The sequence below is a fragment of the Protopterus annectens genome, chromosome 1.part2 (assembly GCF_019279795.1).
Source record: "Protopterus annectens isolate FY-2018-M chromosome 1.part2, PAN1.0, whole genome shotgun sequence".
NCBI lineage: Eukaryota > Metazoa > Chordata > Ceratodontiformes > Protopteridae > Protopterus > Protopterus annectens.
The window spans coordinates 595,073,570-595,087,703 of NC_056727.1; the positions used below are offsets into that span (position 1 = coordinate 595,073,570).

Genomic DNA, 14,134 nt, shown 5'->3' on the forward strand with positions numbered 1-14,134 from the left:
GTTACTACTTCAGATTATTCACCAGTGACTAAAATAAAAACCTAGAGTAATGAAATAAAAATGAGACACTGGCATTTTCCCATCTATCTCTTGAAAATAGAGGAATTTAAGGAATGGGTACTGGAGATTATTCAGGAGTTACTTGAGAGAATAGAAATTACTTCTAAAAAATATAGCTGGGGAATGGGATAAAATTAAGGTGGAGTTTAAAAAAAGGGTAGAAAAAGAAAGGGAGCTGTGGTTAAGAAGCAACAATAATTATTTAGAGGGACTGACAAATATTAAAGTATTTGCAGAATAGTCACAGAACAAGAAGAGGATCAACTTCAGAATGCTAAGCAGAAAATAAGGGTTACCTTGATAATATACACGAGTTTAGAAAGGTTGCTGTTGAGCAACTGATTTTGTTAATTACACTAGATCACAAAAACTTTTAGCACAACTGCTCAGGCAACAGAAAGTCGGAAAGGGCTGTCGCCAAGCTCAGGGAGCCTGTAACAAGGAAGGTAACAAAGAGATGCTGTAGAGGTATTATAAATATTTCAGAAATTCTATGAAAATCTGTGTAAAGCAGAGAAATATGGAAGTTGAGAAAAGATACAAATGGAAATGTTTATGGAAGAATTAAATATGCCAAGGTTGGAGGTAGATGAGGCTCAATTACTAATGGTTATGATAGGAGGATTGATATAAAAATTGTGATATATAACCAATCCACGGGAAAGTCCCCAGGAACAGATGGTGTTCCTGTAGAAGCTAGGATGGAAAATACTGATAAAGATCTGGAAGGTTTTGTGTAACAGTATTTTAGGAGGAGAAGTACCAACATCCTGGAAAGAAGCAGTGGTATCTGTAATACCAAAAGAGGGTAAAGGTCCATCAGATCCAGCTTCATACATGCCCGTTCACTACTAAATATGATTATAACATTTTCATGTCTATAATGGCTAAAAGAATGGCAGAAGTAATACCAAAACTGATTGATATGGATCAGTGTGGTTTTGTGGAGGGGAGACAAACATTTGACAACATTAACAGAACATTGATCCAGAGGGAAGCAGAATGCAAGAAAAAGCCATTGTTGTTGGTGGGTCCTGATGCAGAGAAAGCATTTGATAGAGTAATCTGGGACTTTATAAGCATGGCAGTGGAAACATTTGCATTTCCTGAAAACAAATTAAAAGGTTGATTAGGATAATGTATGAGGGGATGGAGGCAAAAACTGAAGTGGGTGGGGTCCTCACTGACAATTTCTGCTTGAGCATAGGAACCAGGAGGGGTGTCCTATTTCCCCTTTGTTATTTGCATTTTATTTAGAACCATTGGCAAAGAAAATAAGGGACTCAGAAATTCAAGGATATAATTGTTCATACGAACACAATTTGAGAGAGATGCAATTACATTAGGAACCTAGAATCCAAGCTCTCTCCCCCTGAAGCCAGTATATCTGGTACCAAAAAGGTTGTCAACACAATCACTACACCTCAAATAACACCCACACCTACATAACACACACCTACATATATGGAGGTCCTCCACATAAACATACCCAAACAAAGGAGACCTCTGAGGCAAAAACACTTGCGATTTCCACAGCCCTCCACACCACATACCACGAATAGTCCACACACCTGTGCCTCACAGCCACTAAGGTTTCACCATAAAACCAACATATTAGTCATAGGAGACTCCATTGTGAGACACACATATGTGCTTCGCACCAGTCTGGATAAGGAGAAAGTCATGGTTAGTTGTCTGTCAGGTGCCAGAATCCACCATATCACATACGCACTCAAGTCTCTCAACAGCAGGTACTGTTATGACTCTGTCATAGTCATGTTGGCGTGGATGACTTGAGACGTACCTCTCTGGACTATATAAAGAGAGACATGATTGAGCTCTCTGACTGTGTTTCCCAGGCAGTTATGTTTCTAGCCTTAAGCAGCATTCTGCTGTCACCCAGAATGATACTTCAGTACAAACAGAAAATGATTGACTATAACAATTGGCTTAGTTTCTGGTGTCATTACAGGGGGATCCACTACCTGACAACCTGGGAGGATATGATCGACAGACCATGATACTTTGCCAGAGATGGCCTCTCATCTGGGCTTCAGGCTTCTGGCAAAGGCTCTTGCCTCCCCTATAGTACCTTTTTAGGAAAATTGATGAGGTTAAAACTACCAACATACAAATTTCAACAAAACACAAATTAAAGGTTGTGCTGCTAAACACTAGGAGTCTAAACATGAAACTGCACTCATTGCAAGCATTCCTAACCCTGGAAAATGCTGACATCTGTGCGGTCAGAGAAACCTGGTTCAAAGCTGCGTTGAGCACCCCACCCTTACCTGGTTACTCATCCTATCATACATTCAGATGCCAAACTGTGGGCAGTAAAGCCAAAGGAGGTGGAGTATATATTAAAATATATATATTATATATATATTAGAATATATATTAAAGACACACACACCTCCAGGCTGGTCAGACAGTATGACTCACAGGAGACACTCCAGGTGGAGTTAACCATTGACAAGACCCCTATTCAAATAATAGCTAGCTACTGGCCCCCAAACCTGACTCAAGATGCCCAATCCTCCTATTTGCACCTGTTCGAATCTATCACGATTCAGTCCTTTACCCTGATCCTGTGTGACTTTAACTTCCCAAACATAGATTCGAAGAACTACTTATGCCAGAACACAAATGCCCAGAGGTTCCTTGATTTTTGTCAATGCAAATGCCTTGGAACAGCTAGTCGATACTCACACAAGAGGTGATAATATCTTGGACTTGGTATTAACCAACATGAGTAACCACTGCAGCATCCCTATAGTATCATTCTCGTGGTAAGATCCAACCATAAAGCAGTCACTTTCAAAGTCACTATCTCCCCCAACCCTCCTCTAGCTAGGATCAGACATAAATACTTCTCCAAAGCTGATTACAGCCTTCTGAGGGGTGGTATAAACAGCTTCATACCCCCTCCCCCACTGTAGGGTACTGTTTACAATATCCAAAACTACACCAAAGCACTATACGAGCATTTATATAGAGGCATGGAATCAAGAATACCTGAGAGGACTAAATCATCCTCCAAAAGGAAGAGTAAACCTGTCTGGTGGACATCTGCAATAAATAAACTCTATAACTAAAGGAAAAAATTCCTGTCCAAGACGAAGAAGGAGCAGGTGCCCAATTTGGAAGCAATGTCTCCTTAGCCTGAACAAGCAAATAAGAGCACTAGTAAAATCCTCCAAAGCAAACTTCAAATCCAAATTGGCCACATCTACTAGAGACAAACATAAGGCCTTCTTCACATATGTCCGCAACCTCAAAGGAAGCACCCAGATCTGTTCAGAACTGGTGGTCAAGGATGCCACATATCAAATGCCATAGCTATAGCAAACTTGCTGGCTGATAGATTCAGCGAAAACTTTACCCCTATGTCCTCCCCGTCAGTAAATCAGGACATCAGCAGTACCTTACCCTTTCCCCTTATGTCTAGGGAACAGGTGATCACTGCTCTCTCAAAGGCAAAAAATACAGCCTCCATGGAACCTGATAACATCCCAGGCTGCTTCCTATGTGAACTCAGGCAGGAACTTGCAGCACCATTTGGCACCCTATTCAACCAAAGCTTGAGTACTGGCTTCATCCCAGCTGAGTGGAGGACAGCTACTGTCATCCCTTTACACAAAGGTGGAGCATCCACCTATCCAGGAAGTTATAGACCCATCAGCCTAACTAGCCGTATCAGCAAGACCATGGAATGGATTATCATGGACCTCATTAACAAGGACATTAGCAACCTCTAAACACTTGACCCCACACAATTTGTCTTCATCAAGGGGAGGTTATGTCTGCTAAATTTGGTCGATTTTTTTGAGACAGTCACCAAAGCCATGGATGAGGGGAAGGCAGTGCACACCACCTGCCTTGACCTGCCCAAAGATTTTGACACTATTCTCCACTCGGACATAATAGATAAACTCTCTCAACTAGGCATCAATCCATATGTTACCAGACGGGTAGCAAACTGGCTCACTGATAGAACCCACGTAGTCAAAATAGGGGAAGCCACGTCAAGCAGTAGACCCCATAACAAGCGGTGTACCCCAGTGTTCGGTCTTGGGGCCTCTGTTATTTGGGATATACTTTTCTGAGGTGCAGGCCAAAACCAGTGGGCTCTGACTGACCAAGTTTGCAGATGACTGCAAGCTGGGTGCTGTCATCAGTTCCCCTAGTGATGTGGACATCCTCCAAGAGGGTCTCACTCAGACAAATGACTGGTGCTAGAAACATGGCTTTAAGCTGTATACCAAAAAATGCATCATCATCCCCTTTGGGGAAAGTGACATCCCCACAAATTATCACATTAATAACAATGTGCTAAGCATGCTGTCAGTCATGAGCGATTTGGGCACCCAGGTCGATAGCAACCTGACTTTTGACCACCATGTTGCTTCCATTGTACGTAAAGTTTTCTACATGGCCCACCTAATAAGTAAGGGTATCTCATCCAGGGACAAGAAGGACATCCCTTTATTCTTCCCTTATAAGGCCCATTATTGAGTACAATGCCCCTTTCAGCATGTACCTCACAAAGCACATGCAGCAGCTGGAGAGACCACAGAGTTTCCTAACCAGGAGAATCCAGGGCCTCAAACATCTACCATACACAGATAGGCTAAAAGCCCTATCCCTCTCCTCAGTTTCGTATAGATTCCTCAGAGGTGACCTCTGTCTGTCATACAAGGTGATCACGGACCCCACGTTGATGGACCTGCTACATATCTGCAAGTGACGCTCCACTCGAGTAACCCGCACGCACGGCCTCAACCTGGTCTGTGACATCAACAAGACTTGTTGGCCGGACACATTTGTGTCCCAGAGACTCCCTCATATATGGAATAGACTCCCTCTTCACATCAAGCAAAGTACCTCTTTACCCCTTTTTAAGCGCAACCTGGAAAGCTGGATGGGAAACAGAAAATATACCCCTGGGATTCCACCTGTGTCCCTGCTGGACAGGGGCATCAGGTGCTGATTTGTCTAAACATGGGCTAAATTCTTGTCTAGGCTTATAAGGTCCTCAGGGCCAACAGCCTAGTGACCTCCTATGATCGTATGATTGGTATGGTAGTCAAGAAAATCTTTCTCTATTTGTAGATGATATTATTTTATACTTGACAAAACCAGAAGTGGACATTACAGTGTTGTGGAACATATTGAGACAGTTTCAAACCTTTTCGGGATACAAAATTAATGAAGCCAAAACAAAGGCAATAGCGGTAAATTATGTACCCACATACGAATTGGTTCTGCAGTGTCCATATTTATGGGGACATGATGAAATGAAGTATTTAGGAGTATGGATTAAAAAATGATTCTGATGTGGCAACAAAGTATATGAGGGAAGAGACTGAATAAAAGGTAATATAAAAATGGAGAAAGTGGAAGCTTTGTTAAATGGATATGAAGATACAACCACTTAAAATGTTTATAGTCCCATTAGACTTGTACACGTCAGGCATATTGTTATCAACCAGAGGAGAAGTTGTGGATAGCAATTAATAAAGAGCTGAAGGACTTTATTTGGGAGGGACAGACTGCAAGAGTCAAGTGGGATAAACTGATTCTTCCAGTAGAACAGGGCAGATTGGGATTACACTATTTGAAAAGCTATTTCAGAGCTACACAGTTAAGGCTCCTATACATAGCACAAGTAGAAAACTATAAATAAAAGTGGAAGATGATGATGAAATGGGGGAAGCTCAGGAAAGATTGGGATTTTGGATGCAGGCTTTTAAGGAGAATAACAATAATCATACGGAATGTTATATTTATAAAGTACCAGAGAGTATCCTAAGAACTAAGCCAACACAAGAATGGAGAAAGGAGAGTCTGCAGAGAGGGATGTCTGCAGTTAGTGATATAGTTAATAAACATGAGGGGGATGGAATTTATTGGGCAAAACTGCAAGAGGAACCAAGGTATTGGGAGGAAATAACTAGAGAGGGAAAGATGATAGAATGGGAAGACACCAAGAATTTATTTGGACTACGGGTTAATGATTGCCTTCCCTATCAAGGATTGGTGTCAGAGTATAGGCAAAGAGAAAGAGATAGGGGGATCCTAAACAAAAGATCAGCACTGGTAGAGTATTTACTACAAGCTAGAACAGAAACGGTCATTAAAAAAGGAATAATTAGAAGAGCATATAAAGTATTGCACAATAACTATAAGAATCAATCAGAGGCAGTTAGAAAGGATTGAGAAGAGGGATTGCATAAGGAATTCACAAAGAAACAATGGAGGTATATGTATGTCCCCTAAATATGCAACAAAATCTAGGTTTTTGGATTTTTGCTTGGAAATGTTTACATAGATATTTTTATACCCCAGGTAGATCCCACAAAATTTTTCCTCAGGTAGACAGCAAATGTTGAAGGTGTGACAGGGAAGAAAGAGGCAATTGGGACATATTTTCTGGGAGTGCAGGGAGTTGGTGGACTTTACGGATTCCCTGTGGAATGCACTGTCAGAAATGCTGAGTGGGCAGATTGGTGTGATGAGGGAGATAATTTTTCTGAGCTGTGACAGAATAGGAATTGCCTAGACATTGTAAGGCATTGCTGTGTCTAATCATGGTGGCTGCCATAAAAGCAATTACTTCTTCTTCTCTTTCGGCTGTTCCCATTAGGGGTCGCCACAGCGGATCATCTGTTTCCCATTTCTTCCTGTCCTCTGCATATTGCTGTGTCACACCAACCACCTGCATGTCCACTCTCACCACATCCATAAACCTTATCTTAGGCCTTCCTCTTTTCCTCTTACCTGGCAGCTCCATACTTGGCATCCTTTTCCCAATATACCCAGCATCCCTTCTCAGCATATGTCCAAACCAACGCAATCTCACCTCTCTGACTTTGTTTCCAAACCGTCCAACCTGAGCTGACCCTCTAATATACAGATTCCATCATTGACACACCCAGTGCAAATCTTAACATCTTTAACTCTGCCACTTCCAGCTCTCACTCCTGCCTTTTTGTCAATGCCACCATCTCCAACCCATACAACATAGCTGGTCTCACTACTCTCTTGTAGACCTTCCCTTTTACTCTTACTGGTACCCGTCTGTCAGAAATCACTCCTGACACTCTTCTCCACTCATTCCACCCCACCTGTACTCTCTTTTAAACCTCTTTTCCACAATCACCATTACTCTGAACTGTTGATCCCAAGTACTTAAACTCATCCACCTTCACCAACTCTACTCCCTGCATCCTGACCATTCCTCTGTCCTCCCTCTCATTCACACAAACATATTCTGTCTTAGTCTTGCTGACCTTCATTCCTCTCCTCTCTAGAGCATATCTCCACCTCTCCAAGTTCTCCAAAACCTGGTCCCTTCTCTCACTACAGATCACAATGTCATCTGCAAACATCATAGTGCTTGGGGCCTCCTGTCTGATCTCGTCTGTCAACCTGCCATAAAAGCAATTACTAGGAAATGGAAATCAGAATCTAAAGCAACTAAACCAGAAGTAGTGAATATAGTAGCAGAGGCAAAGTAACTGAAATTGAGATATTTAGAAAAGGGTAGGAACAAACTACATAGGAAAACATGGGAATTGTGGGAACAATACATACAGGGGAGGAATGAGGTTTAAAAGAAGGCATGATTTAAATGAGTTTTGTAATGTTTGATAATGATTGGAAAGATTATAAATAATGTATAACATTTGCAATTGGGAGTGTGACAGTCTGGTTTGTAATGTAAAATACTTGCAACAAGGATTGTGTTGGTGTGGTTTGTTTTCATTTATATAAATGTATGATTGCCTGTGTCATAAGTGATAGTTTTAATAAAGATGTTTCTTGTTTAAAAAAAGGGCAGGAATTGAATAATTTATTTAATGTTGCTTAGGTTATATGATATATAACAATATATGTGAATTATAATGTTTGCAAACTTGAACTTTATAAAAGTAGTCAAACGTTATTTATATGTAAAATCTGTTGTCAGTTTTCATTCACTCCTCAACTAATGGGTTCAGATCCAATCCCTCAGATCTGAATCAGCCATTGTATAAGCTCTTAGCAACTTTGAACTCTTGAGCTTCTCCCTTACCCACAATGCACCAACCCCATTTACCTCAGACCTCATTTGCCGGTTGACAGCGAAAGATATGGTGACTGAATCTTCTCAAGCTTAGTGTAAATTTTTGTGAAAAATTTTTTCTTTTTTCTTCTAAACTTTAAAGTAGTTAAGTCTTATCTCTCTTATCTGTCTCCTATTAGTTAGATAATTTTACTTCACTTTTCATACCCTAAATACTATTGTTAGTATATCTGACCTGTTTTCTACACTACATGTAATCAATAGTTACCATTGTTGGCATTTTCTATTTTCTCGCTCTCACACACACATACACACACACACACACACACACATATATGTATATATATATATATATATATATATATATATATATATTTAAAATAGTTTTTTCTTCAGTTGCTATAACTGTCACTTTAATGTGATTCTTTATGGTACGGTTTATTGATTACCTTTCCATTGGTGTTCTCTGTAATGGCTGAAAAAGCGAAAGGCCCTGTGGGTTTAAGAAGTGCCTCAAGTGTGGACATAAAATTCTGTTTTCAGATGTGCACACACACTGTGTGCCTAGGTCCCCTCAATTTACAGGAGGACTGCCCCATTTGTCATGGATATAATCAGAGAGCTCTTACTGAAAGTAAGAATAAATTGATCCTTAAAGGCATGCTGCCTATCTGGAGTTTCCCTTACAATCATCACCAAAGGCTTCGGAGCAGGCTAGGAAGAGACCAATATCTGGACATTCTGAACATAAAAGAAAAAAGCAAACGCTTTGGATCAGACTTCATCCTTGAATCCGAAGTACAAAGAAGAATCTTCCTCTGATCCAGCCTCAACTTTAGATCCTAATCAAAAGGGAATAGAATTATTGGATCTAACCAAATCGGATCCAACAAGAAGTTCCACTTCCATACATTTACCACAAACTAGGTATTCTCCCTGTCTGGACCCCTTGCCTTTCCTGGAAAGACCGAAATCACCATCTGTCATATCCAGTCACTCTTCCAGAAGCCTCAGTGAAGAAGTTGTGGAGAGACTGGTGAGAAAGATTCTCTTGGCACAGAGGCAGTCAGGTGTCCCATCGGCTGCTACCCCTTTGGGCCAGGAGATCCTTTCTATAACTACAGCACCCGTACCAATTCCTCCTTTGACTCCATACAGGACCTCAGAGTCCTTAGATCCGAGTTGCCCGGCACTGTCTTTCTCAGATCCAAGGATTGCCTTATCCTTGGATCCAAAGTTGGCTTTGAGAACTTCAGTCCAGTCAGGTCTAGAGAGCTGTCGGAACAGAGAGTACCCTGTCGGACCAAGGTGTTAGAGTTGACTCCAAAGCTTGTGGAGATATCTCTGCACCTTGGGGCTTTACAAGGGTTAGTTTGGCTCTGACTTCTGCCTCGGGAGGGCTGTCTTTGGAGAAGGGTGGGACCAGGATCCAGAAGCTTGCCTTCTCTGATCCAGGGTCCTATCCTTCTCTGGGGCAGTCTGCCTTTGAGGTTATGGAGAGGGCCTTGTCTGCATCATTGACACAGATGGTTTCTCCAGCCTTAAAACCTCAACCTGTTACCTTTCCATCTCTGCGCTTGGAGTTTCACCTTTCTTCTGCACATGGACAGCTGGTACTGAAACCTCAGGCTTCCCAGCAGGGTATTCCTATTTTTGATATCTCTCCTGAACATCCCACTGAGGAGTTCCGTAAGAAGAAAACATGCAAGTGGAAGCACTTAGATTCCCCAGAATCTGTTACAGAAGATACAGATTTTGATGAAGGTGAAGGGTTCCCATGATCACCTCCTGATGATGTTTCGTTTGGAGACATCCTAGAAATCCTAAAACAGAGAAGTGGCTGGAAGTCCAGCAACCCTTCGTCTGAAGAATTTGTATTCCTGGAGGTGATCAATACTGGCCTGTTTGCATCCTGAGTGACTCTGCCTGCTGATGAGCTCCTTGAGTTGATCTCTCAGCAGACATGGAACAATCTGAACACCATTGAGCCATTTCCTCAGAGAGCTGATAAAATTATGACAGCACCAGAGGGCAAGCAGTTTGGGCTAAAGGAGTGCCTGTTGATGCCATAGGCATGACGGTGGCTATTCAAAAGGAACTAGCTGAGGAGAGTTCCACTGTCCATCCCCCCAACAAGGAGTGTTGGATGATGGATAGGTTTGGTAACTGTGTCTATGCTTCAGCGACCTTCACCCTAAGGTCATTGAACTATCTGGCACATTTCACCAGGTTACAGAGGGACCTGATAAAGGAGCTTTCAGACACCCTCTCAGGATCTGTTTCTGAAGAAGTACAAGCCTCTGTCACTTCTTAGTTGGCTACCCTGCAGTCAATGTCCAATTCTTCCATGAGGCTCATGTCTCATGTAGCAGAAGGAACCTCAAGGGCAGCGAGTTCAGGCATTTCCATAAGGAAACATGCCTGGATGAACTTGTGTAACTTTTGCGGAGCCATTCAAGTCTTGGTTCATCAGTGCTCCTTTTGACAGCAGTTCTTTAAACAAACGGCCCTATAGTAAAATAAACTTTATTCAGGTGTGAGAAGGATGGAAAGACCCTGTCTGCCATGGGTGTATGTTTTTTCACCCCTCAGTGATTCTTTTTGAGGAAAGATGTGATTTAAAAAGTCCTAAGGGCCTTTCCAGGACATATGTGAAGGAAGTTCCCCCAAGGGCAGAGGGGGGAATTCCAATGGTAGACACCACCCACATGGCAGAGGTGGTCCGCAAAACCAAGAGTCCAGAGATTCATTCTTTGGCAGACCCTTCCAGTACTCCCGAGTGGAGGCCCGATTGTCCCCCTCTGGAAGCAGGAAACCCACTACCAGGAAATCCTGTGTGTCCAAATGGAAGAGATTTTCCGTCTGGTGCCTTGCTCGTAATCAGGATTGCAATTAGGATCCACGTTCTGCGAAGATTCCTCTGGTTCTTTCTTATTTTTAAGAATTGCTTTTTTACTGGAAAGGCTAACCCAGACTCTGCTGCAGTTTGCAGTGAGGGAAAGGTTAGTTTGTTTTTTATTTGTTGTATTCTGTATTGCTTTATTGCCTTTTTCTATTTTGTATTCTGTGATTTGTTTTCTTTACACTGTGTTTTACTTGTACTCTGCTTTTAACTGCATATTAAAACTTGAAAAGACATCACAGCTCTGTCTCTTGTGAGTCAGACAGAAATTTTTCCCACCCGGTTACTGTTGTGTTCTTAATCACCACTGACTTTCTAGTTGCCTGCCCCATATATCTCATTTCCTCTCTGCTTTTACTGGTTGGTGTGAGTAAGAACAAAATTATCATTTGGTGAAATCATTCCCCTTCAACTATTTAAATTTCTTGGCCATCCTATTGTATTCCATAGTACCAGAATAAAAAAGTGACCACCCCTTTAAATCTATCTTGCTGTTTTAAAAATAGTGACTCTCCGCTAAAACTTAACTTTTTAGACAGGTAAAACTTAAGTTACCTACTTTCACATCTAACTCCTCTAGTGCACTCTGCAGTGTTTAGAATAAACCAGTTTTTTTCATCTTACCTTTAAGCATCTATTGCAAGACCACCAGTTATTGGAGAGCCCACATTCTGCATCTCAGTAGTTATCTTGGGATTAGTGCTTTTGTTTTCTCTTGGTGATAGAAGGAGTGCAGTTACATTATTTCCTGGAGACTGCTGATCACCAGAAAGCTTAATAACTGCTTTATAGGTGACAGCTTGGAATCTGTGCTTATATTCTGATCCTGGTGAGACTAGAAGCAGAGTGCAATGATTCATGACTATTTCTGGTTGGAGAGTGAGTGTCTGTGCTTAATGTACCTGATTGGTTTGGTTGCTATTCGAGGCATCTACCAGAAAAAGGCTACAAGCCTGCAGACCCTTGCAACATCTGGAACAAGACTGTGGATCAACAAATAGGCTGTGGCCTGCTTCTCTTCTTGGGATTGGCACTAACATTCTGCTTCTGGTGACAGAATAAGCAAAGGAGTATTGTATCCCAACAGAGTGAAGCTGCCCTGAAACTGGCATTAGTAGTAGCCAGGCAGTAGCCATTCATGTGAATCCCCTCTTTTCATCATTCTTCACAAGCTAATTTTTTATTTTCAGTAAGTACTGCTTGATTTCTTCCTAACTTTAGAATATCTACCCAAATACTTCATCCTTAAATTTTCAGGGTCTATGTATTAGTTTCCCCTCAAGTGTTTGGCAGTGCTCTGTACAGACTTAGACACTTTGAGTGACATTTTTCCTGTAAAAGGCTTCAGTACTTAATATATTGCGCTCATATCCAGGCATGTCTAAAGGTCAGTTCCCTGTGCTTTCTTCCATCAACCTGGTGAACTTGGGCATCCTGAGGCAATGTAGCAACTGCCTCATGTACACAGACAACCCTCTCCTCTTACCTCCCAACACTATGACTTGTGAGAGATGCACATATATAGCCAAGTTGGAAGCCAAGCACTCTCCAGCCAAGACTGGAGTAGCCAGTCAAGAGGAGAAGGTTAACACCTGCACCCCATACCACATTCAATACACAGCCCTCCAGAACTTACACCACCACAACCCTCACATAGTAACACAAAACACACACCTACTTTCACGGATGCTGTCAATAAAAATCTGCCCAACAACAGAGATCTCCGAGGCAGAAATGCAAACAACCACCACATTTCAGCACAAACCATGGGACACACAGCTCACATAAACAGTGTGCCATTCATCCAAAGCCCATAAGGCAAACAACTTACACAGTACACTAGTCATAGGTGACTCAATAGTAAGGCACACTGATGTCCCACTCACTAGGTTGAATAAGGAGGAAGTTACGGTCAGCTGCCTGTCGGGTTCCAGGATCCGCCACATAATGCACGCACTTAGATCACTCCACAACAGGTACAAATATGACTCTGTCGTTGTCCATGTTGATGTGAATGACCTGAGACATACCTCCCTGGACTACATGGAAAGAGACATAGAGGAGCTCTCACATCTTGTAGCCCAGGCAGGTATGACCCTAGCTCTGAGTAGCATCCTACTGTCACCCAAAATGATACCACAGTACAAGCAGAAAATTACTGACTTCAACAATTGGCTAAGTTTTTGGTGTCATTCTACGGGGATCCAATATCTGTCTGCCTGGGGTGACATGATCAACAGACCTCGATGCTTAGCCAGAGATGGCCTGCACCTATCACCCCTTCCGGATACTGGCCAAGGCTCTTGCCACCCCCTATGGTGCCTTTTTTAGGCAATGTCCTGAAGACAAAATTACCACCGTAACAGCTACAAGTAAAGAAAATCTGAGGGTTATACTACTTAATGCTGTAAGTCTATATCTCAAAATGCACTCGCTCGAAGCACTCCTTAAAATGGAGAACATTGACATCTGTGCAGTGACAGAGACCTGGTTCAAGGCTCCGGAGAGCACCCCAGCACTACCAGGCTATAATTCATACCACACCTTTCGGCCCCTAAACCTGGACCGAAGCAATAAAGGCGATGGTGTCTCCATATTCATAAAGGATATGCACACCTTCAGACTACTAGCCCAACATACGCATCAGAGATGCTTCAGGTACAACTAACACTGGGTAAAACTGCAATCCAAGTTGTAGCATGGGTATAGATCCCCCACCTTGTCCCAAGACTCCCACGCCACATTCCTAAACACACTGGAAAATAATTACGGTCCAACCCAATACCCTTATAATGGGAGACTTTAACTACCCCTCCATTAACTGGGAAAATTACTTGTGTACCAACACACTTGCTCAGCGTTTTCTGGAATTCATTAATTCCAGCCCCTGGACCAACTTATTCTTACCCCCACCAGGGGTAGAAACATCTCTGACGTGGTCATTACTAACATGGGCGACCATTGCTCTTCACCAGTAATCAGCACCTCCCTGGTCAGATCTGACCACAAGTTAATCACCATGGATATCCACATCCCACCCTCACCCCCCAAAGCAATACACCATAAAAAATGACTCCAAAGCCAATTTTGGGATTCTAAAA

General features: G+C 42.2%; 1 protein-coding gene across 2 annotated transcripts in view; it reads left to right on the forward strand.

Moving 5' to 3' along the window:
* BROX (BRO1 domain and CAAX motif containing) overlaps window positions 1-14,134 on the forward strand; it is a 1,162,070-nt gene that overhangs the window by 414,602 nt on the left and 733,334 nt on the right. The gene's annotated exons all lie outside the window — the stretch shown is intronic.